Genomic DNA, 26,772 nt, shown 5'->3' with positions numbered 1-26,772 from the left:
AGCACAGCAATATAGTAGAGCACAAAACTGATTAAATTTGAAATAGCTTATCTATCATGATTGCTCCGACAACGGTATTCCTATTGCGACAATGGTATTCCTATTGGCCAGAAGCTATCATTTACTGGACATTTATGATACCAAACATGCTTCCCAATGTATTTTCTGTTTCAGTTTGTATGCACACCCATCTTTTTTTTCCTGTGTTGATTGTTTGTGACTCAAAAAACAACTCAACTCTAATGGCATGATCTAATCTGAGATCAGTAAAGCTATGTGGAGATACACGACACCCGCATCACGCACCCTACACCTGTCTATGTCTACTTGTATCTGTCTCTACCATGCTCTCTTTCATTACTGCCTATACCAATAAACAAACTAAAAAACATACGCGCACACACACACATACACACCTTCACCTACATCCCCACTCACCCACACAGTTACCTGGGGTCTGCTGTTGGAGCATGTCTGAGAGGTCCTGGAGGTGTACGAGGAGGAGTAAAGACCCGGCCCCCAAGAACAGGAGGAACCAGAGGGAGCAGTAGAAGGAGCAGGGAAGCTTCATGATCGACACCCTCACCCTCCTCCTGCCACACAGAGCCTCCAGTAGCCTACTGGTACATCTACACTCCCCCAAGAGCATACCTGCTCAGCCTCGGCCCTGCCACGGGAACCTGTGGCGGGGAGAGAGTAATAGTTACATTATTTACGGCACATAGTTTTTAAAAAAGACATGGCAACAGCAGAAAAGCAAATAGGTTAGTCACAATGAATACGTAATAGGTAACGCTGTGTATTCAAATTGCAAACGAGTGCAGTGAATTACACCAGATATGACCAGAGGCAACAGACTGTAAAAAGGAGTGTAATTTGTAAAAACCAAGCGTACAGTAAGGTTGTGGTCAAATAGACTGGAGATGCCCAATTAAAACACAATCTAGAGAGGCAATTATTTATTTGCGACAAGCAGATTGGCAGTGTGAATACTGTGAGTACTTTCACAGATTGGTGTTGGATGCAGTGAGAGTTGAGTCTGCAGGGATAAGAGGTGGTTAGAGCCGAGAGTGAATATTGTTAGTAATACAGCATGTGTCCGTGTGGGTGGGTGTGTGTGTTTACTATCCAGGAACCTTGAAGAACGTCCTGCTGACTGCGGGCTTCTTATTCCCAAGAGGCCAGGTAGAGCACATCTGTCTCTCTGGCGCACACTCAAAGAATACTCAGCAGGTGTGACTAGCTTTACAAATCAGGTGTCCACAAACACCCACACACACACAGGCATGCATAGGCACACACATATGGACGTTCAACTAGGTGTGATTAGGATGTCTCCTGAAACGAGACAATTCTGGGTAAAAAAAAACATCCCTACACCTATCCCATGCTTCATCAGGTTTTTTTGTATTGGGTGTTGATTGCTTTTCCCTGGAATCCAACCACCGTCTTCTTCTAGTGGTGATTGCTTTTCCCTCTTGTGCAGCCCATAGATTAAAATGGATCAAATGGGCATTCCCATTCAAGTCAATGTTCCCTCCCGGGTGGATGGACAAGGAGCCATTTGGTGTTGGATTTGGCAACTATACTAATTAGCTCCATGTGGTTGTGCTTTGTTGATTTAAGCTCTCTGGTTTAAGTCACTAGGAACATTTACATTTATACTTAGATAGAATTAGTATTTTGAATATTCGTTCACATGGTTATGGCTTGGCCCACATATTTTATCATTATATTTCATCATTTCCTTACAATACATCCAAGCTCTATACCAGTTATTTTGTTTATGCAAATGAAATTGTGCAGTGTGCACCCACCCTTCATAGTCATCGAGCAGAAGGCTTTGACAATGGAAATCAATCTCATCCTGATAATTAAGTAGCACCTCTGAAACAACTCTTCTTCCCAGCACAAGATTAAGTTCATTTTCAATAAACAGGCAGCGCACTGAGCTCATAAAGAGCATTTAATAAAATAATATAAATTGTAATTATACTGTCACGTGACTAAGTTGATACATAATACATGTTATTTTGATTGCATTATTTAAGAATTATGATGATGATAATGAACTGTGATTAGAAACATTAGGAGGGGTCAGGGGGGGGGGGTGGGGGTTCAGATGATAAATGTCTAACAGGTAAGTATTACAAGACTGAATAGACAGTCTGACAATGTTAGAGTAATAACGTTCTCCTGAAGGAGAACTCCTGACAGACAGAGAAACACAATCTAGCCTGCATCTCCACACACACACACACACACACACACACACACACACACACACACACACACACACACACACACACACACACACACACACACACACACACACACACACACACACACACACACACACACACACACACACACACACACACACACACACGCACACGCGCATGCACACACACACACACACACACACACACACACAGAGTATCCTTTAGCCTGCCTGGAGTACCAGATGGGCAGGGTTTGTACATTGTTTTATTGGACTGTTATATTGGTTCCGGTGCACCAGACAAGCTCAATTAAGCCCCGATAAAGTTTTTGAAATGATTTCGAATAGTTTTCGCACCAAGGTCTGGGGTTATCTGATGACATGACCTACAGACAACCACAGCTCAAGGATTACATCCATCCATCCATCACACAGCGGATCCCCGCACCATATATCCCAGAGTTGGATCATCAGCACTCTGAAATAGGAAACGATTGGTCATATTGAACCACTCAGAACACGTTTGCTGTATCAATATTGTGGCATTCACTGTTATGATTTGAAGAACAAAATGAGTAGGTCCGATGAGCGCAGCTTGTGCTGTCTGCTGCTGCAATACTACCAATGAGTTATTGGTTTGGATCCGTGTACAAAGCTCTATTGGAGGAAAAACAAGAGAAAATAAAAAAGACAAACCTGTGTGATTCGCCATCGTCAATTCATGACAAACTGCTCAACAGTAGTGGTTTGAAGCCTGTTTCTCTGCAAGAAGGCCTAGCCTATATCTCCCAGTGTAGTTTGTGGTTGTTAAGAGTTAACCGGTCGTGAAGGGAAAAAAAGTGATACCATTGCAGTTTAGATGCTTATTCACAGTTCTTAAGTTCTGCTGTTCTTGGCCATAATGTAAACTTTACCTCACCTCAGTTAATTTAGAGGTCAACAAACATATTGCTAGATAAACATGCACATAGAGGATACAGAGCACAATGTACTGTACTGTACTATTGCTTGCAGCTGGGCTCCACATCATGAAATTTAATATTATATGTTCAGAGAATGAAGATGGAGTCATAATTTCCTTAGCTGACATTAGTGATGTGCAGTTGGCAAACAATTTGTTCTTTTTGAACGGCTATTTTTACTGGCTTGATAGTCATGCTTCTCTTCTCCGAGTGATTTGTTCATTTTAGTAGTTTGTTTGACCTTTGCTGGTCGCAATGAAAACAGCAGGATAAATATGTGTTCCAACCACCGACTGTCTATCATACAGTCTGCACCAACAGTCTATCATACAGTATGCACCAACTGTCTATCATACAGTGTGCACCAACTGTCTATAATACAGTCTGCGCCAACAGTCTATCATACAGTATGCACCAACTGTCTATCATACAGTATGCACCAACTGTCTATCATACAGTGTGCACCAACTGTCTATCATACAGTCTGCGCCAACAGTCTATCATACAGTATGCACCAACTGTCTATCATACAGTGTGCACCAACTGTCTATAATACAGTCTGCGCCAACAGTCTATCATACAGTATGCACCAACTGTCTATCATACAGTGTGCACCAACTGTCTATCATACAGTCTGCACCAACAGTCTATCATACAGTCTGCGCCAACAGTCTATCATACAGTATGCACCAACTGTCTATCATACAGTGTGCACCAACTGTCTATCATACAGTCTGCGCCAACAGTCTATCATACAGTATGCACCAACTGTCTATCATACAGTCTGCGCCAACAGTCTATCATACAGTCTGCGCCAACAGTCTAGCATACAGTATGCACCAACTGTCTATCATACAGTATGTACCAACTGTCTAACATGCAGTATGCACCAACGGTCTATCATAGAGTATGCACCAACTGTCTATCATACAGTATGCACCAACTGTCTATCATAGAGTATGCGCCAACTGTCTAACATACAGTATGCACCAACTGTCTATCATAGAGTATGCACCAACTGTCTATCATACAGTATGCACCAACTGTCTATCATACAGTATGCACCAACTGTCTATCATACAGTATGCACCAACTGTCTATCATAGAGTATGCACCAACTGTCTATCATACAGTATGCACCAACTGTCTATCATAGAGTATGCGCCAACTGTCTAACATACAGTATGCACCAACTGTCTATCATAGAGTATGCACCAACTGTCTATTATACAGTATGCACCAACTGTCTATCATAGAGTATGCACCAACTGTCTATCATACAGTATGCACCAACTGTCTATCATACAGTATGCACCAATTGTCTATCATAGAGTATGCAACAACTGTCTATCATACAGTATGCACAAACTGTCTATCATACAGTATGCATCAACTGTCTATCATACAGTATGCACCAACTGTCTATCATAGAGTATGCACCAACTGTCTATCATACAGTATGCACCAACTATCTATCATACAGTATGCATCAACTATCTATCATAGGGTATGCACCAACTGTCTATCATACAGTATGCACCAACTGTCTATTATAGAGTATGCACCAACTGTCTATCATACAGTATGCACAAACTGTCTATCATACAGTATGCATCAACTGTCTATCATACAGTGTGCACCAACTGTCTATCATACAGTCTGCTCCAACAGTCTATCATACAGGTCGCACCAACTATCTATCATACAGTATGCATCAACTATCTATCATAGGGTATGCACCAACTGTCTATCATACAGTATGCACCAACTGTCTATTATAGAGTATGCACCAACTATCTATCATACAGTATGCACCAACGGTCTATCATAGAGTTTGCACCAACTGTCTATCATACAGTGTGCACCAACTGTCTATCATACAGTCTGCGCCAACAGTCTATCATACAGTATGCACCAACTGTCTATCATACAGTCTGCGCCAACAGTCTATCATACAGTCTGCGCCAACAGTCTAGCATACAGTATGCACCAACTGTCTATCATACAGTATGTACCAACTGTCTAACATGCAGTATGCACCAACGGTCTATCATAGAGTATGCACCAACTGTCTATCATACAGTATGCACCAACTGTCTATCATAGAGTATGCACCAACTGTCTATTATAGAGTATGCACCAACTGTCTATCATACAGTATGCACAAACTGTCTATCATACAGTATGCACCAACTGTCTATCATACAGTATGTACCAACTGTCTAACATGCAGTATGCACCAACGGTCTATCATAGAGTATGCACCAACTGTCTATCATACAGTATGCACCAACTGTCTATCATAGAGTATGCGCCAACTGTCTAACATACAGTATGCACCAACTGTCTATCATAGAGTATGCACCAACTGTCTATCATACAGTATGCACCAACTGTCTATCATACAGTATGCACCAACTGTCTATCATACAGTATGCACCAACTGTCTATCATAGAGTATGCACCAACTGTCTATCATACAGTATGCACCAACTGTCTATCATAGAGTATGCGCCAACTGTCTAACATACAGTATGCACCAACTGTCTATCATAGAGTATGCACCAACTGTCTATTATACAGTATGCACCAACTGTCTATCATAGAGTATGCACCAACTGTCTATCATACAGTATGCACCAACTGTCTATCATACAGTATGCACCAATTGTCTATCATAGAGTATGCAACAAAAGTCTATCATACAGTATGCACAAACTGTCTATCATACAGTATGCATCAACTGTCTATCATACAGTATGCACCAACTGTCTATCATAGAGTATGCACCAACTGTCTATCATACAGTATGCACCAACTATCTATCATACAGTATGCATCAACTATCTATCATAGGGTATGCACCAACTGTCTATCATACAGTATGCACCAACTGTCTATTATAGAGTATGCACCAACTGTCTATCATACAGTATGCACAAACTGTCTATCATACAGTATGCATCAACTGTCTATCATACAGTGTGCACCAACTGTCTATCATACAGTCTGCTCCAACAGTCTATCATACAGGTCGCACCAACTATCTATCATACAGTATGCATCAACTATCTATCATAGGGTATGCACCAACTGTCTATCATACAGTATGCACCAACTGTCTATTATAGAGTATGCACCAACTATCTATCATACAGTATGCACCAACGGTCTATCATAGAGTTTGCACCAACTGTCTATCATACAGTGTGCACCAACTGTCTATCATACAGTCTGCGCCAACAGTCTATCATACAGTATGCACCAACTGTCTATCATACAGTCTGCGCCAACAGTCTATCATACAGTCTGCTCCAACAGTCTATCATACAGGTCGCACCAACTATCTATCATACAGTATGCATCAACTATCTATCATAGGGTATGCACCAACTGTCTATCATACAGTATGCACCAACTGTCTATTATAGAGTATGCACCAACTATCTATCATACAGTATGCACCAACGGTCTATCATACAGTATGCATCAACTATCTATCATAGGGTATGCACCAACTGTCTATCATACAGTATGCACCAACTGTCTATTATAGAGTATGCACCAACTATCTATCATACAGTATGCACCAACGGTCTATCATAGAGTTTGCACCAACTGTCTATCATACAGTGTGCACCAACTGTCTATCATACAGTCTGCGCCAACAGTCTATCATACAGTATGCACCAACTGTCTATCATACAGTCTGCGCCAACAGTCTATCATACAGTCTGCGCCAACAGTCTAGCATACAGTATGCACCAACTGTCTATCATACAGTATGTACCAACTGTCTAACATGCAGTATGCACCAACGGTCTATCATAGAGTATGCACCAACTGTCTATCATACAGTATGCACCAACTGTCTATCATAGAGTATGCACCAACTGTCTATTATAGAGTATGCACCAACTGTCTATCATACAGTATGCACAAACTGTCTATCATACAGTATGCACCAACTGTCTATCATAGAGTATGCACCAACTGTCTATCATACAGTCTGCTCCAACAGTCTATCATACAGGTCGCACCAACTATCTATCATACAGTATGCACCAACTGTCTATCATACAGTATGTACCAACTGTCTAACATACAGTATGCACCAACTGTCTATTATAGAGTATGCACCAACTATCTATCATACAGTATGCACCAACGGTCTATCATAGAGTTTGCGGCAACTGTCTAACATACAGTATGCACCAACTGTCTATCATACAGTCTGCGCCAACAGTCTATCATACAGTATGCACCAACTGTCTATCATACAGTCTGCGCCAACAGTCTATCATACAGTCTGCGCCAACAGTCTAGCATACAGTATGCACCAACTGTCTATCATACAGTATGTACCAACTGTCTAACATGCAGTATGCACCAACGGTCTATCATAGAGTATGCACCAACTGTCTATCATACAGTATGCACCAACTGTCTATCATAGAGTATGCGCCAACTGTCTAACATACAGTATGCACCAACTGTCTATCATAGAGTATGCACCAACTGTCTATCATACAGTATGCACCAACTGTCTATCATAGAGTATGCACAAACTGTCTATCATACAGTCTGCGCCAACAGTCTATCATACAGTCTGCGCCAACAGTCTAGCATACAGTATGCACCAACTGTCTATCATACAGTATGTACCAACTGTCTAACATGCAGTATGCACCAACGGTCTATCATAGAGTATGCACCAACTGTCTATCATACAGTATGCACCAACTGTCTATCATAGAGTATGCGGCAACTGTCTAACATACAGTATGCACCAACTGTCTATCATAGAGTATGCACCAACTGTCTATCATACAGTATGCACCAACTGTCTATCATACAGTATGCACCAACTGTCTATCATAGAGTATGCACCAACTGTCTATCATAGAGTATGCACCAACTGTCTATCATAGAGTATGCGCCAACTGTCTAACATACAGTATGCACCAACTGTCTATCATAGAGTATGCACCAACTGTCTATCATACAGTATGCACCAACTGTCTATCATAGAGTATGCACCAACTGTCTATCATACAGTATGCACCAACTGTCTATCATACAGTATGCACCAATTGTCTATCATAGAGTATGCAACAACTGTCTATCATACAGTATGCACAAACTGTCTATCATACAGTATGCATCAACTGTCTATCATACAGTATGCACCAACTGTCTATCATAGAGTATGCACCAACTGTCTATCATACAGTATGCACCAACTATCTATCATACAGTATGCATCAACTATCTATCATAGGGTATGCACCAACTGTCTATCATACAGTATGCACCAACTGTCTATTATAGAGTATGCACCAACTGTCTATCATACAGTATGCACAAACTGTCTATCATACAGTATGCATCAACTGTCTATCATACAGTGTGCACCAACTGTCTATCATACAGTCTGCTCCAACAGTCTATCATACAGGTCGCACCAACTATCTATCATACAGTATGCATCAACTATCTATCATAGGGTATGCACCAACTGTCTATCATACAGTATGCACCAACTGTCTATTATAGAGTATGCACCAACTATCTATCATACAGTATGCACCAACGGTCTATCATAGAGTTTGCACCAACTGTCTATCATACAGTGTGCACCAACTGTCTATCATACAGTCTGCGCCAACAGTCTATCATACAGTATGCACCAACTGTCTATCATACAGTCTGCGCAACAGTCTATCATACAGTCTGCTCCAACAGTCTATCATACAGGTCGCACCAACTATCTATCATACAGTATGCATCAACTATCTATCATAGGGTATGCACCAACTGTCTATCATACAGTATGCACCAACTGTCTATAGAGTATGCACCAACTATCATCATACAGTATGCACCAACGGTCTATCATACAGTATGCATCAACTATCTATCATAGGGTATGCACCAACTGTCTATCATACAGTATGCACCAACTGTCTATTATAGAGTATGCACCAACTATCTATCATACAGTATGCACCAACGGTCTATCATAGAGTTTGCACCAACTGTCTATCATACAGTGTGCACCAACTGTCTATCATACAGTCTGCGCCAACAGTCTATCATACAGTATGCACCAACTGTCTATCATACAGTCTGCGCCAACAGTCTATCATACAGTCTGCGCCAACAGTCTAGCATACAGTATGCACCAACTGTCTATCATACAGTATGTACCAACTGTCTAACATGCAGTATGCACCAACGGTCTATCATAGAGTATGCACCAACTGTCTATCATACAGTATGCACCAACTGTCTATCATAGAGTATGCACCAACTGTCTATTATAGAGTATGCACCAACTGTCTATCATACAGTATGCACAAACTGTCTATCATACAGTATGCACCAACTGTCTATCATAGAGTATGCACCAACTGTCTATCATACAGTCTGCTCCAACAGTCTATCATACAGGTCGCACCAACTATCTATCATACAGTATGCACCAACTGTCTATCATACAGTATGTACCAACTGTCTAACATACAGTATGCACCAACTGTCTATTATAGAGTATGCACCAACTATCTATCATACAGTATGCACCAACGGTCTATCATAGAGTTTGCGGCAACTGTCTAACATACAGTATGCACCAACTGTCTATCATACAGTCTGCGCCAACAGTCTATCATACAGTATGCACCAACTGTCTATCATACAGTCTGCGCCAACAGTCTATCATACAGTCTGCGCCAACAGTCTAGCATACAGTATGCACCAACTGTCTATCATACAGTATGTACCAACTGTCTAACATGCAGTATGCACCAACGGTCTATCATAGAGTATGCACCAACTGTCTATCATACAGTATGCACCAACTGTCTATCATAGAGTATGCGCCAACTGTCTAACATACAGTATGCACCAACTGTCTATCATAGAGTATGCACCAACTGTCTATCATACAGTATGCACCAACTGTCTATCATAGAGTATGCACCAACTGTCTATCATACAGTCTGCGCCAACAGTCTATCATACAGTCTGCGCCAACAGTCTAGCATACAGTATGCACCAACTGTCTATCATACAGTATGTACCAACTGTCTAACATGCAGTATGCACCAACGGTCTATCATAGAGTATGCACCAACTGTCTATCATACAGTATGCACCAACTGTCTATCATAGAGTATGCGGCAACTGTCTAACATACAGTATGCACCAACTGTCTATCATAGAGTATGCACCAACTGTCTATCATACAGTATGCACCAACTGTCTATCATACAGTATGCACCAACTGTCTATCATAGAGTATGCACCAACTGTCTATCATAGAGTATGCACCAACTGTCTATCATAGAGTATGCGCCAACTGTCTAACATACAGTATGCACCAACTGTCTATCATAGAGTATGCACCAACTGTCTATCATACAGTATGCACCAACTGTCTATCATAGAGTATGCACCAACTGTCTATCATACAGTATGCACCAACTGTCTATCATACAGTATGCACCAATTGTCTATCATAGAGTATGCAACAACTGTCTATCATACAGTATGCACAAACTGTCTATCATACAGTATGCATCAACTGTCTATCATACAGTATGCACCAACTGTCTATCATAGAGTATGCACCAACTGTCTATCATACAGTATGCACCAACTATCTATCATACAGTATGCATCAACTATCTATCATAGGGTATGCACCAACTGTCTATCATACAGTATGCACCAACTGTCTATTATAGAGTATGCACCAACTGTCTATCATACAGTATGCACAAACTGTCTATCATACAGTATGCATCAACTGTCTATCATACAGTGTGCACCAACTGTCTATCATACAGTCTGCTCCAACAGTCTATCATACAGGTCGCACCAACTATCTATCATACAGTATGCATCAACTATCTATCATAGGGTATGCACCAACTGTCTATCATACAGTATGCACCAACTGTCTATTATAGAGTATGCACCAACTATCTATCATACAGTATGCACCAACGGTCTATCATAGAGTTTGCACCAACTGTCTATCATACAGTGTGCACCAACTGTCTATCATACAGTCTGCGCCAACAGTCTATCATACAGTATGCACCAACTGTCTATCATACAGTCTGCGCCAACAGTCTATCATACAGTCTGCGCCAACAGTCTAGCATACAGTATGCACCAACTGTCTATCATACAGTATGTACCAACTGTCTAACATGCAGTATGCACCAACGGTCTATCATAGAGTATGCACCAACTGTCTATCATACAGTATGCACCAACAGTCTATCATAGAGTATGCGCCAACTGTCTAACATACAGTATGCACCAACTGTCTATCATAGAGTATGCACCAACTGTCTATCATACAGTATGCACCAACTGTCTATCATAGAGTATGCACCAACTGTCTATCATACAGTATGCACCAACTGTCTATCATACAGTATGCACCAATTGTCTATCATAGAGTATGCAACAACTGTCTATCATACAGTATGCACAAACTGTCTATCATACAGTATGCATCAACTGTCTATCATACAGTGTGCACCAACTGTCTATCATACAGTCTGCTCCAACAGTCTATCATACAGGTCGCACCAACTATCTATCATACAGTATGCATCAACTATCTATCATAGGGTATGCACCAACTGTCTATCATACAGTATGCACCAACTGTCTATTATAGAGTATGCACCAACTATCTATCATACAGTATGCACCAACGGTCTATCATAGAGTTTGCACCAACTGTCTATCATACAGTATGCACCAACTGTCAATCATAGAGTATGCGCCAACAGTCTATCATACAGTCTGAGCCAACTGTCTAACATACAGTATACACCAACTGTCTATCATACAGTATGCACCAACTGTCTATAATTCTGTATGCACCAACTGTCTAACATACAGTCTGCGCCAACTGCCTATCATACAGTATGTACCAACTGTCTATCATAGAGTATGTGCGTGCAGGAAACTAGATCATGCTGCATGCAACATAGAAATGAAAATCGATATGTTTGGAACTGATAATTGATCATATGGTGTCAGAATAAATGCAATTAATTGATTATTGAATGTTATCGATGGACATTCAGCCTGCCTCTGCTCAACAAACTTGAGTTTGAGAACTAATCGTTTGGAGGCCTACTTGCAGCTTGCAAACGGCATTGTGCTAATCTCCCTCGCGGCAGTCAAGCGTTCCGCCAAGAGTCGTTCACAGCACTCGCAGCCCCCTGACGGCCAACGATAAACAAACAACTTGAAAGAATCATGATTATACAAGCCTCTCGTTCAACCATAGATCTATAAATGTGTGCTTAAAACAATGCACATTTGTGATTGCTAGGCATAGAAATAAGATTACTTCTTGATCTCTTAAAACAAGGTCTAGTTACAGCCGCAAAAGGACTAGATCTTGATCAAGAATTAACTTTATTTCTATGCCTTGCAATCCCAAATGTACGTTGTTTTGAAGCATACTTTTGTAAATCACAGTCACAAAAGACAGCTCCAATAAACCCTCTATGGTGAACGAGAAGTTTATAGAATAATTCTTATTTTGAGTTTTTGTTTAGTGTTCGCCGGCAGGCAGGTTTGGGGAGTAACGAATATAATCCGTTACATGTAAGGGATCACACGAAAAACTGTAACTGTAATCCGTTACATTACGAGCAATAAAATGTTGCAATCAGATTAGATACTTTTGAAAAACTCGTTCAAGGATTACTTTTACATTCAGAAAGAATGTTTGCGGTGAAAAAAATCTTTGACACACTGTTTTCTCAATGACATTCAAATCAGCATTGACTAATTTGCAAATTTAAATTTGTTCCACCTGAGCGAGTCTGACCACAAGTCATAGACCACTATCACGACACCAAATGTGTTTGATCGATCGTGGGAAAGCGCAGGAATAGGCTTTTGTAGGCTATGTCTTCCAATGGTCCAACTGCTGTCGGGGTCCAAAGATTATCCATTTTGAATAAACGCTTGGAGGTAAGGATGACCGCAGTGGCGTAGCCTATGGCGATATGGATATCACTTATTATTGATATCTACTTAGCGCATTGATGTGAATCACATGCGAATTGTGGTTGTTGTGGGTGGCTGTTCACAAATCTAAATGTGTATTTGAAACCAATAATGGTTTAATTTAAGAAGATTAAACTGCCAATCAATCATTGTTTTTGAAACCAGAGGACAGCAAGTGAAAATGCGCTATTGCAACAGCTGCATTGTGCAGATCCCAGCCAATGGATTAAAAGTGGGGGGTTTATTGCTCAATCTAATTCATGCTAATAAATAAAAAATTCCATAGGCCTAATGGACACATGCTCAAACTCACACCCTTTTGATAGATTTAATGGGGCAATCTGTAGTTGCTACATCCATTTTTTTTTTACTTTCATATATATATATATATATATATATATATATATATATATATACTACCGTTCAAAAGTTTGGGTTTTGTTGTCACTAATTGGGCTCATTGATTCGAGTTGAAAAATAAATGCAATGGCATGCTTTGATCGCTACTGAAAACTGCTGGAGAAATGTAACCACTCTCAGATTAATAGATAGAGCTATGGATGCAAGGACTGTCCATCCATGATATCAAAAGTATTGTTTTAACCATGTTATGAGGCTATACAGTGTTTGTTTGCAGTTACAATGTTTACAAACATTGGAGAAAAACAAGCTCATATTTTGGGTTCTCAAGGAGTGTGACAGTTGAACTAAGCTCATGAGGCATTTATAAATTATATTCTTCGAGAATCAATGCACTACCGACACTTTCTTTGTAAAAAAAAATATATATATATATATATGTGCATCCTCAATTAAACCCTAATAACTGAAATTCTATTTGCTCTAACAACTTGATACTTGCACATTAGTGTTTTCAATTGTTAGATTTATATGAGGGAGGATGTTCAATGCTTCCATGCAACTGTCTCTTTCATCTGTAATGGGTGCATACTGGTTGCAGGGGAAGTCAGGCGCAGGAGAACGAACTTGGTATAAACGGAGTCGTTTAATAAGTGCTCACAAAACTCAGAAAACCAAAATATACAAAATAATAAAAGTGGGTACAAAACCTGTCGCACTCCAGAACATAACATACAATCAAACAATCACCGACAAGGACATGAGGAGAAACAGAGACACAACATGTAATTGATTGAATTGTAAAGGAAGACAAGACCATTGGAAAATGAAAAATGGATCAGCGATGGCTAGAAGGTTGGTGACGTCGACCGCCGAACACCGCCTGAACAACGAGAGGGACCGACTTCGTGACAGTACCACCCCCCCCCCCCCCTCCAGCTGCGCATCGATACCGACCTTGGTGACAACCCAGAGGGCGAGGCGCAGGGTGATCCGGATGGAGACGGTGGAACTGTCGCAGCATGGAAGGATCCAACACGTCCTCCCCCGGAACCCAGCATCTCTCCTCCGGACCATACCCCTCCCAATCCACAAGGTACTGAATGCCCCTCGCCGGATGTCTCGAATCCAGTATGGAACGAAGGGAGTACACCGGGGACCCTCGTACGCCGGGGGCGGTGGAACCTCCCGCACCTCAGGCTCATGGAGCGGGTCAGCCACCACCGGCCTGAGGAGAGACACATGGAACGAGGGGTTAATGCGGTAATCGGGCGGAAGCTGTAACCTGTACAAACCTCGTTCACTGTCCTCGGAACTTTAAATGGCCCCACAAACTGCGGACCCAGCCTCCGGCAGGGCAGGCGGAGTGGCAGGTTTCGGGTCGAGAGCCAGACCCGGTCCCCCGGTGCAAACACAGGGGCCTCACTGTGGTGATGGTCTGCGCCAACTTTCTGGCGGAGCACGGCACGCTGAAGGTGGACATGGGCGTCGTCCCATGTTTCCTCTGTGCGCCGGAACCAGTCGTCCACCGCAGGAGCCTCGGTCTGACTCTGATGCCAAGGAGCCAGAATGGGCTGATACCCCAGTACACACTGGAAGGGAGATAGATTAGTGGAGGAGTGGCGGAGCGAGTTCTGGGCCATCACTGCCCAGGGTACGAACGCTGCCCACTCCCCCGGCCGGTCCTGGCAATAAGACCTCAGAAAACTACCCACTTCCTGGTTAACTTCTTGGTGACAGGGGGCAGTATTTTCACGTCCGGATGAAATGCATGCTCAAATTCAACTGCCTGCTTCTCATCCCCAGAAGATAAGATATGAATATTATTAGTAGATTTGGATAGAAGCTCTGAAGTTTCTAAAACTGTTTGAATCATGTCTGTGAGTATAACTTATTTAGCAGGCGAAACCCTGAGGACAAACCATTCATATGTTTTTTTAGGTTACTCTCTTTTCAATGGTTTTCATTGGGAATCCAGATTTCTAAGGGACCTTCTTGCTGTTCCTATCGCTTCCACTGGATGTCAACAGTCTTTAGAAATTGATTTAGGTTTTTCCTTTGTGTAATGAAGAAGTACGGCCATCTTTAACGAGGGTAACTTGAAGTGTACTGTTAGATAGAGGCGCGTGACTAGCAAGCTAGCTACAGTTTGTTTTCCTCCTGTTCTGAACACAGATCATCCCGTCTTCAATTTGATCGATTATTTATGTAAAAAAATACCTAAAGTTGTATTACAAAAGTAGTTTGAAATGTTTTGGCAAAGTTTACAGGTAACTTTTGAGATATTTTGTAGTCATGTTGCGCAAGTTGGAACCGGTGTTTTTCTGGATCAAATGCGCCAAACAGATGGACATTTTGGATATATATCAACGGAATTAATCGAACAAAAGAACCATTTGTGATGTTTATGGGACATATTGGAGTGCCAACAAAAGAAGCTCGTCAAAGGTAAGGCATGAATTATATTTTTACTTCTGCGTTTTGTGTCGCGCCTGCAGGGTCAAAATATGCTTCTCTCTCTTTGTTTACTATGGTGCTATCCTCAGATAATAGCATCATTTGCTTTCGCCAAAAAAGCCTTTTTGAAATCTGACATGTTGGCTGGATTCACAACTAGTGTAGCTTTAATTTGCTATCTTGATGTGTGATTTAATGAAAGTTTGATTTTTATAGTAATTTATTTGAATTTGGCACTCTGCATTTTCACTGGCTTTTGAGAGGTTAACTCTATCCACCTGCCCGTTACTCTCGGGGTGAAAACCTGAGGTAAGTCTGACCGAGACCCCCAGACATTCCATGAACGCCCTCCAGACCCTCAACATTTTATTTTTTTATTTTTTATTTTTTATTTCACCTTTATTTAACCAGGTAGGCTAGTTGAGAACAGGTTCTCATTTGCAACTGCGACCTGGCCAATATAAAGCATAGCAGTGTGAACAGACAACACAGAGTTACACATGGAGTAAACAATTAACAAGTCAATAACACAGTAGAGAAAAAAGGGGAGTCTATATACAATGTGTGCAAAAGGCATGAGGAGGTAGGCGAATAATTACAATATTGCAGATTAACACTGGAGTGATAAATGATCAGATGATCATGTACAGGTAGAGATATTGGTGTGCAAAAGAGCAGAAAAGTAAATAAATAAAAACTGTGGGGATGAGGTAGGTGAAAATGGGTGGGCTATTTACCAATAGATTATGTACAGCTGCAGCGATCGGTTAGCTGCTCAAATAGCTGATGTTTGAAGTTGGTGAGGGAGATAAAAGTCTCCAACTTCAGCGATTTTTGCAATTCGTTCCAGTCACAGGCAGCAGAGTACTGGAACGAAAGGTGGCCGAAGGAGGTGTTGGCTTTAGGGATGATCAATGAGATACACCTGCTGGAGCGCGTGCTACGGATGGGTGTTGCCATCGTGACCAGTGAGCTGAGATAAGGCGGAGCTTTGCCTAGCATGGCCTTGTAGATGACCTGGAGCCAGTGGGTCTGGCGACGAATATGTAGCGAGGGCCAGCCGACTAGAGCATACAAGTCGCAGTGGTGGGTAGCATAAGGTGCTTTAGTGACAAAACGGATGGCACTGTGATAAACTGCATCCAGTTTGCTGAGAAGAGTGATGGAAGCAATTTTGTAGATGACATCGCCGAAGTCGAGGATCGGTAGGATAGTCAGTTTTACTAGGGTAAGCTTGGCAGCGTGAGTGAAGGAGGCTTTGTTGCGGAATAGAAAGCCGACTCTTGATTTGATTTTCGATTGGAGATGTTTGATATGGGTCTGGAAGGAGAGTTTGCAGTCTAGCCAGACACCTAGGTACTTATAGGTGTCCACATATTCAAGGTCGGAACCATCCAGTGTGGTGATGCTAGTCGGGCAAGCGGGTGCAGGCAGCGATCGGTTGAAAAGCATGCATTTGGTTTTACTAGCGTTTAAGAGCAGTTGGAGGCCACGGAAGGAGTGTTGTATGGCATTGAAGCTCGATTGGAGGTTAGAGAGCACAGTGTCCAATGACGGGCCGAAAGTGTACAGAATGGTGTTGTCTGCGTGGAGGTGGATCAGGGAAACGCCCGCAGCAAGAGCAACATCATTGATATACACAGAGAAAAGAGTCGGCCTGAGAATTGAACCCTGTGGCACCCCCATAGAGACTGCCAGAGGACCGGACAACATGCCCTCCGATTTGACACACTGAACTCTGTCTGCAAAGTAATTGGTGAACCAGGCAAGGCAGTCATCCGAAAAACCGAGGCTACTGAGTCTGCCGATAAGAATATGGTGATTGACAGAGTCGAAAGTCTTGGCAATTTCGATGAAGACGGCTGCACAGTACTGTCTTTTATCGATGGCGGTTATGATGTCGTTTAGTACCTTGAGTGTGGCTGAGGTGCACCCGTGACCGGCTCGGAAACCAGATTGCATAGCGGAGGAGGTACGGTGGGATTCGAGATGGTCAGTGACCTGTTTGTTGACTTGGCTTTCGAAGACCTTAGATAGGCAGGGCAGAATGGATATAGGTCTGTAACAGTTTGGGTCCAGGGTGTCTCCCCCTTTGAAGAGGGGGATGACTGCGGCAGATTTCCAATTCTTGGGGATCTCAGACGATATGAAAGAGAGGTTGAACAGGCTGGTAATCGGGGTTGCGACAATGGCGGCGGATAGTTTCAGAAATAGAGGGTCCAGATTGTCAAGCCCTTGCCAAGCTCTTTCAGAACATCTGCTATCTGGATTTGGGTAAAGGAGAACCTGGAGAGGCTTGGGCGAGGAGCTGCGGGGGTGCCGGAGCTGTTGGCCGAGGTAGGAGTAGCCAGGCGGAAGGCATGGCCAGCCGTTGAGAAATGCTTGTTGAAGTTTTCGATAATCATGGATTTGTCGGTGGTGACCGTGTTCCCTAGCCTCAGTGCAGTGGGCAGCTGGGAGGTGGTGCTCTTGTTCTCCATGGACTTCACAGTGTCCCAGAACTTTTTGGAGTTGGAGCTACAGGATGCAAACTTCTGCCTGAAGAAGCTGGCCTTAGCTTTCCTGACTGACTGCGTGTACTGGTTCCTGACTTCCCTGAACAGTTGCATATCGCGGGGACTGTTCGATGCTATTGCAGTCCGCCACAGGATGTTTTTGTGCTGGTCGAGGGCAGTCAGGTCTGGAGTGAACCAAGGGCTGTATCTGTACTTAGTTCTGCATTTTTTGAACGGAGCATGCTTATCTAATATGGTGAGGAAGTTACTCTTAAAGAATGACCAGGCATCCTCAACTGACGGGATGAGGTCAATGTCCTTCCAGGATACCCGGGCCAGGTCGATTAGAAAGGCCTGCTCACAGAAGTGTTTTAGGGAGCGTTTGACAGTGATGAGGGGTGGTCGTTTGACTGCGGCAACGTAGCGGATACAGGCAATGAGGCAGTGGTCGCTGAGATCCTGGTTGAAGACAGCGGATGTGTATTTGGAGGGCCAGTTGGTCAGTATGACGTCTATGAGGGTGCCCTTGCTTACAGAGTTAGCGTTGTACCTGGTGGGTTCCTTGATGATTTGTGTGAGATTGAGGGCATCTAGCTTAGATTGTAGGACTGCCGGGGTGTTAAGCATATCCCAGTTTAGGTCACCTAACAGAACAAACTCAGAAGCTAGATGGGGGGCAATCAATTCACAAATGGTGTCCAGGGCACAGCTGGGAGCTGAGGGGGGTCGGTAGCAGGCGGCAACATTGAGAGACTTATTTATGGAGAGAGTAATTTTCAGAATTAGTAGTTCGAACTGTTTGGGTATGGACCTGGAAAGTATGACATTACTTTGCAGGCTATCTCTGCAGTAGACTGCGACTCCTCCCCCTTTGGCAGTTCTATCTTGACGGAAGATGTTATAGTTGGGTATGGAAATCTCTGAATTTTTGGTGGCCTTCCTGAGCCAGGATTCAGACACGGCAAGGACATCAGGGTTAGCAGAGTGTGCCAAAGCAGTGAGTAAAACAAACTTAGGGAGGAGGCTTCTAATGTTGACATGCATGAAACCAAGGCTTTTTCGATCACAGAAGTCAAAAAATGAGGGTGCCTGGAGACAAGCAGGGCCTGGGTTTACCTCCACATCACCCGCGGAACAGAGATGGAGTAGTATGAGGGTGCGGCTAAGGGCTATCAAAACTGGTCGCCTAGAGCGTTTGGGACAGAGAATAAGAGGAGCAGGTTTCTGGGCATGGTAGAATATATTCAGGGCATATTGCACAGACAGGGGTATGGTGGGGTGCGGGTAAGGCGGAGGTAAGCCCAGGCACTGGGTGATAATGAGAGAGGTTTTATCTCTGGACATGCTGGTTGTAATGGGTGAGGTCACCGCATATGTGGGAGGTGGGACAAAGGAGGTATCAGGGGTATGAGGAATAGGACTAGGGGCTCCATTGTGAACTAAAACAATGATAACTAACCTGAGCAACAGTATACAAGGCATATTGACATTTGAGAGAGACATACAGCGAGGCATACAGTAAACACAGGTGTTGAATTGGAAAAGCTAGCTAAAACAGTGGGTGAGACAACAGCTAATCAGCTAGCATAACAACAGCAGGTGAGATGGCATTGACTAGGCAACTCGGCCGACAGATAAAACAAACAAGCAGAATGGAGTACCGTGATTAATGGACAGTCCAGCGTGCATTAGCTATGTAGCCAAGTGATCAGAGTCCAGGGGGCAGCGGTGGATGGGGCAGGGGGGGCTGGGCTGGCGAGTGTTATCCAGGTTAAGAAAACTAACAATGACTAAATAGCTTGTAGCTAGCTAGCTGGTTAGCTTCTGGAGGTTCTTGAGTGTGTTCTAAAAATAAAGATAATAGCGATTCCATATCACATTGGGTGAGGCAGGTTTCCGGAAGGTATAAACAATTTTTTTTTTAAATCGGGAAGATAGAGTACATATGGGCCACTGCGTTTTTGGGACGCGGCGATGCAGACGGTTAGCAGGCCTGTGCTAACAAGCTAGCAGTTAGCATGCCGAACTAACAAGCAAGGAGATAGCGAGTTAGCCTTTGGAGGACGTCGCGATGGGGTGAGTCTGTTTATTCCTCTTCATGCAGTGATATCGATAGACCGGTCGTAGTCAAGGTATTGTAGCCCAGGAGTATGCTAGGAGCTCTGGCCGGGCTAGCTTCAAGCTACATGGGTGGAAACGCTAACCAGGAGTAATCAACCAGGGTTGCTGTTTAAGCTCGATAGCTAGTTGCGAAGATCCAGCTGAAGAATGTTCCGTGAACTGGGGACCCCTATCAGACACTATATACTCAGGCACCCGTAGCACCGGAAGACGTGTGTAAACAGGGCCTCCGCAGTCTGTAAGGCCGTAGGGAGACCGGGCAAAGGGAGGACACGACGGGACGATCCACAACGACCAGGATCGTGGTGTTACCCTGTGAAGGAGGAAGATCTGTCAGGAAATCTACCGACAGGTGCGACCACGGCCGTTGTGGAACGGGTAAGGGTTGTAACTTACCTCTGTACAGGTGCCTAGGAGCCTTACACTGGGCGCACACCGAGCAGGAGGAAACATAAACCCTCACATCCTTAGCTAAAGTGGGCCACCAGTACTTCCCACTAAGACAGCGCACCGTCCGACCGATCCCAGGATGACCAGAGGAGGGTGACGTGTGGGCCCAATAGATCAGCCGGTCGCGGACAGCAGATGGAACGTACAGACGCCCAGCTGGACACTGGAGGGAGCGGGCTCTGCACGTAACGCCTGCTCAATGTCTGCGTCCAGCTCCCACACTACCGGCACCACCAGGCAAGAGGCGTGGAGTACGGGAGTGGGATCCATGGGCCTATGTGTCATACTGCAGGGACAATGCGTCTGCCTTAATGTTCTGGGAGCCTGGTCTGTAGGAAAGGGTAAACACAAAACGGGTGAAAAACATGGCCCACCTTGCCTGGCGAGGGTTCAGTCTCCTCACCGCCCGGATGTACTCCAGATTGCGGTGGTCAGTCCAGATGAGAAAAGGGTGTCTAGCCCCCTCAAGCCAATGTCTCCACGCCTTCAAGGCCTTGAAGACAGCCAACAGCTCCCGGTCCCCCACATCGTAGATGCTCAGCCCGGCGGAGCCAAACTTCGAGAAGAAGGCACAGGGGCGGAGAATCGGTGGCGTACCTGAGCGCTGAGAGAGCACAGCTCCTATCCCAGCCTCAGACGCGTCCACCTCCACTCTGAACGCCAAAGAAGGATCCAGATGGGCCAACACGGGAGCCGAGGTAAACAGAGCCCTCTGGTGACTAAAAGACCTGTCCGCCGCATCAATATACACCATTACACTTGCAGGTCTCTGAAAATCTCATGTACAAAGGCTTGGAAGACTGATGGCACATTCATCAACCCGTACGGCATGACAAGGTACTCATAGTGCCCAGAGGTGGTACTGAAAGCCGTCTTCCACTCGTCTCCCTCTCGGATACGCACCAGGTTGTAAGCGCTCCTGAGATCTAATTTTGTGAAGAAGCGCGCCCTGTGCACTGACTCTATCGCTGTGACTATTAGCAGTAGCGGGTAAGTATACCTCACAGTGATCTGATTCAGACCCCGATAGTCAATACACGGGCGCAAACCTCCCTACTTCTTCTTCACAGAAAAGAAACTCAAGGAGGCAGATGAAGTGGAGGACCGAATGTGGAGGACCCTGACGCAGGGGTACATAATTTGCAAATAAATTCATTAAAAATCCTACAATGTGATTTTCTGTATTTTTTTCTCATTTTGTCTGTCATAGTTGAAGTGTACCTATGATGAAAATTACAGGCCTCTCTCATCTTTTTAAGTGGGAGAACTTGCACAATTGGTGGTTGACTAAATACTTTTTTGCCCCACTGTATATATGGACAAAATTAATCGAACAAAAGGACCAATTGCGATGTTTATGGGACATATTGGAGTGCCAGCAAAAGAAGCTTGTCAAAGGTAAGGCATGTTTTATATTTTATTTCTGCATTTTGTGTAGTGCCTGCAGGGTTGAAATATGCTACTCTCTTTGTTTACTGTTGTGCTATCATCAGATAATAGCTTCTTATGCTTTCGCCAAAAAGCCTATTTAAAATCTGACATGTTGGCTGGATTCACGAGTGTAGCTTTAATTTAGTATCTTACATGTGTGATTTAATGAAAGTTTGAATTTTATATAATTTTATTTGAATTTGCCGCGCTGCATTTTCCCGGCTTTTGGCTAAGTGGGACGCAAGCGTCCCCTATACCATAAGAAGTTAATAAGTGCTCACAAAACTCCGAAAACCAAAATATACAAAATAATAAAAGTGGGTGCAAAACCCGTCGCACACCAGAACGTAACTTGCACATAACATACAATCAAACAATCACCGACAAGGACACCTGTTTGGCCCTGTCCGGGGGTGTCCTCGGATGGGGCCACAGTGTCTCCTGACCCCTCCTGTCTCAGCCTCCAGTATTTATGCTGCAGTAGTTTATGTGTCGGGGGGCTAGGGTCAGTTTGTTATATCTGGAGTACTTCTCCTGTCCTATTCGGTGTCCTGTGTGAATCTAAGTGTGCGTTCTCTAATTCTCTCCTTCTCTCTTTCTTTCTCTCTCTCGGAGGACCTGAGCCCTAGGACCATGCCCCAAGACTATCTGACATGATGACTCCTTGCTGTCCCCAGTCCACCTGGCCGTGCTGCTGCTCCAGTTTCAACTGTTCTGCCTTATTATTATTTGACCAAGCTGGTCATTTATGAACATTTTAACATCTTGGCCATGTTCTGTTATAATCTCCACCCGGCACAGCCAGAAGAGGACTGGCCACCCCACATAGCCTGGTTCCTCTCTAGGTTTCTTCCTAGGTTTTGGCCTTTCTAGGGAGTTTTTCCTAGCCACCGTGCTTCTACACCTGCATTGCTTGCTGTTTCGGGTTTTAGGCTGGGTTTCTGTACAGCACTTTGAGATATCAGCTGATGTACGAAGGGCTATATAAATACATTTGATTTGATTTGATGAGGGGAAACAGATTGTTAAATACACAAACATGTAATTGATGGGATTGGAACCAGGTTCCAAGACAAGACAAAACCAATGGAAAATGAAAAATGGATCAGCAATGGCTAGAAGGTCGGTGAAGTCGAGCGCCGAACACCGCCTGAACAAGGGGAGGGGCCGACTTCGGCGGAAGTCGTGACATCAGCTTGCCCATCAGCCAGCACCCCGTTCAATGCTGCTTGCAGCTATATTATTCTTTCTATGAGCTCTCATATCATTTTTGCCATTACATGTGATTTTGAATAACATTTAGCCATGCTAAATAAGGTTGGGGAATGAAAAAGGGAAATAAATCACTGTGAATTAGCCTTAGCGGAGTTGCCAACAACTGTAAGTTCCAGTTTTCAGGATGGAAGAGTGCCTGTTTCGAAGGCTACATTCCGTCTTAACTCCTCCTTCACATTTAATGGATTGGCTGAACAGTTCAGAAGAGAACCTCCCCTGACAGTTTTTTCTCTCTTCTCGTCAAGACCAGAATGTCGGGGATCTAGTTTTAGGCGTTTCTTGTACGCCTGGCTACATTAGGTTAGTGTGAATTAACGTCATGTCATGCTCCCAAGGGAGCGCGGAAATTGAAAGCGGCACAGTTATCAAATTGCTTTGGAAAATACTATTTTAACATCACTTTTTCTTGCGCTCAAGTTCCATACATGGTATAGAGTCCTGATCTGAAAGACGTTGCACTTGTGCCCTTGTACCCAGCTTGTACCCTTTTGTGAACTCTGAAAAATTAATCATTTCAACCAAGCTATTTTCCTTTATAAGATATATAGTGTATTCCAGTATGAGTCAATATGATACCTTTTCCTGTAGTTTGGGCTTTATTGCTTTGTTGCCACCATATGGAAGCCCTTTATGGAAGAGAGGAGAAGAGAAAGACTGGATGCTGTTTCTTTTATCACAAAGCACCACAGCTCTTTCTAATCATGGGGATATTGCTATAAATGTGTCAGGGTCAGACAAAGGTCCGTGATTAGAAAACTGCTAATGTCATATCACAGATTCATCCTCACGTCAAACTATGAGCTACTGAATAGAGTCAAATGATTCTGGCAACGAGGCAATCTTCCATTAACAATAGAGTTGAACGACAGAGTTAGGATTCAGCCTTGAGAAAATTTTTATAATGGTCTTGTATCAACAGAAAAATGTCAGCTCATACTCAGTGGTATTTCTCAGATGGATTCTCAGATGAAAAGCAATTGACGCTGTCAATCAATAAAGTGTGTCCATGCCTGAAATGGAACCTATGATATCCCCACCTATGCATATTTACTATCAGTCACATGTATACTGTTCTAACTGAAATTACACAAAGCATAGAACTACACATACAGTTCCTTCAGAAAATATTCACACCCCTTGACTTTTTCCACATTTTGTTGTGTCACTGGCCTACACACAATATCCCATGATGTCAAAGTGGATGTCAATAAGTATGTAACCCCTTTCGTATGGCAAGCCAAAATAAGTTCAGGAGTAAAAATGTGCTTAACAAGTCACGTAATAAGTTGCATGATTTTTTAATGACTACCTAATTTCTGTACCCCACACATACAATTACACTACATTACCAAAAGTATGTGGACACCTGCTTGTCAAACGTCTCATTCCAAAACCATGGGCATTAATATGAAGTTGGTCCCCCCTTTGCTGCTATAACAGCCTCCACTGTTCTGGGAAGGATTTCTACTAGATGTTGGAACATTGCTGCAGGGACTGGCTTCCATTCAGCCACAAGAGCATTAGTGAGGTCGGGCACTGATGATGGGTGATAAGGCCTGGCTCGCAGTCGGTGTTCCAATTCATCCCAAAGGTGTCTGAAGGGGTTGAGGTCAGGGCTAGTCAAGTTCTTACACGCGGATTGTAACAAACCATTTCTGTATGGACCTCACTTTGTGCATGGGGGGGCATTGTCATGCTCAAACAGGAAAGGGCCCTCCCCAAACTGTTGCCATAAAGTTGGAAGCACAGAATCATCTTGAATGTCATTGTATGTTGTAGCGTTAAGATTTCCCTTCACTGTAACTAAGGAGCCCTAACCATGAGAAACAACCACAGACCATTATTCCTCCTTCACCAAACCTTACAGTTGGTACTATGCAGTTGGGCAGGAAGCGTTCTCCTGGCATCTGCCAAACTATGACAGTGCCACGTTGAAAAGTCACTGAGATTTTCAGTAAGGCCATTCTACTTCCAATGTTTGTCTATGGAGATTGCATGACAGTGTGCTTGATTTTATACACCTGTCAGTGACAAGTGTGGCAGAAATAGCCAAATCCACTCATTTGAAGGAGTGTCCATATACTTTTGTATAAATAAATATAGTTTCTGTAAGGTCCCTCAGTTGAACAGTGAATTTGAAACAGACTCAATCACAAATACCAGGTAGGTTTTCCAAAGCCTCGCAAAAATGGGCACCTGTTGGTAGATGGGTAAAAAAAAAAAGCAGACATTGAATATCCCTTTGAGCATGGTGAAGTTATTAAATACACTTTGGATGGTGTATCAATACACCCGGTCACTACAAAGATACAAGTGTCCTTGTAGAAAACTACTCAAGGATTCCACCATGAGGCCAATGATGACTTTAAAACAGTCAGAGTTTAATGGCTGTGATAGGAGAAAACTGAGAATGGATAAATAACATTTTAGTTACTCCACAATACTAACCTAACTGACAGAGTGAAAAGACTGAACAGAATAAAAATGTTCCAAAACATGTATCCTGTTTGAAACAAGGAACTAAAGTAATAGTGCAAAAAATATGGCAAAACAATTCACTTTTTATCTTGAATACAAGATGTTATGTTTGGGGCTAATCCAATGCAACACATTACTACCACTGTATACCACTGTGTAATGTGTGCGCTGGGAGTCGGGAAGCAAGTTCAGGGAGTGCATAATTTAATAAACAAAACAAGAAACATGAACAATGCACAGACATTAAACGGAAACAGAAACAATGACGCCTGGGGAAGGAACCAAAGGGAGTGACAGATATAGGGCAGGTAATCAAGGAGGTCATGGAGTCCAAGTGAGTCTGATGACACGCAGGTGCGCGTAACGATGGTGACAGGTGTGCACCATAACGAGCAGCCTGGTAACCTAGAGGCTGGGGAGGGAGCACACATGACACACTGTTCATATTTTCAAGCATAGTGGTGGCTGC

General features: G+C 43.4%; 1 long non-coding RNA gene across 1 annotated transcript in view; it reads right to left on the bottom strand.

Moving 5' to 3' along the window:
* Window positions 1–455: 455 nt before the first annotated feature.
* LOC124025019 overlaps window positions 456–26,772 on the bottom strand; it is a 35,232-nt gene continuing 8,915 nt past the window's right edge. Inside the window, exons 2-3 of the long non-coding RNA XR_006837131.1 lie at window positions 14,554–14,824; window positions 456–680 (exon numbers count right to left, since the gene is read on the bottom strand). This is a non-coding gene — a long non-coding RNA (uncharacterized LOC124025019). The remainder of the gene's footprint in view (window positions 681–14,553; window positions 14,825–26,772) is intronic.

Source organism: Oncorhynchus gorbuscha, unplaced genomic scaffold, assembly GCF_021184085.1.
Source record: "Oncorhynchus gorbuscha isolate QuinsamMale2020 ecotype Even-year unplaced genomic scaffold, OgorEven_v1.0 Un_scaffold_2127, whole genome shotgun sequence".
In the NCBI taxonomy this organism is placed as follows: Eukaryota; Metazoa; Chordata; class Actinopteri; order Salmoniformes; family Salmonidae; genus Oncorhynchus; species Oncorhynchus gorbuscha.
Note: the sequence above shows the minus strand (reverse complement) of the source record. Positions and strands in the feature narration are given on the sequence as shown.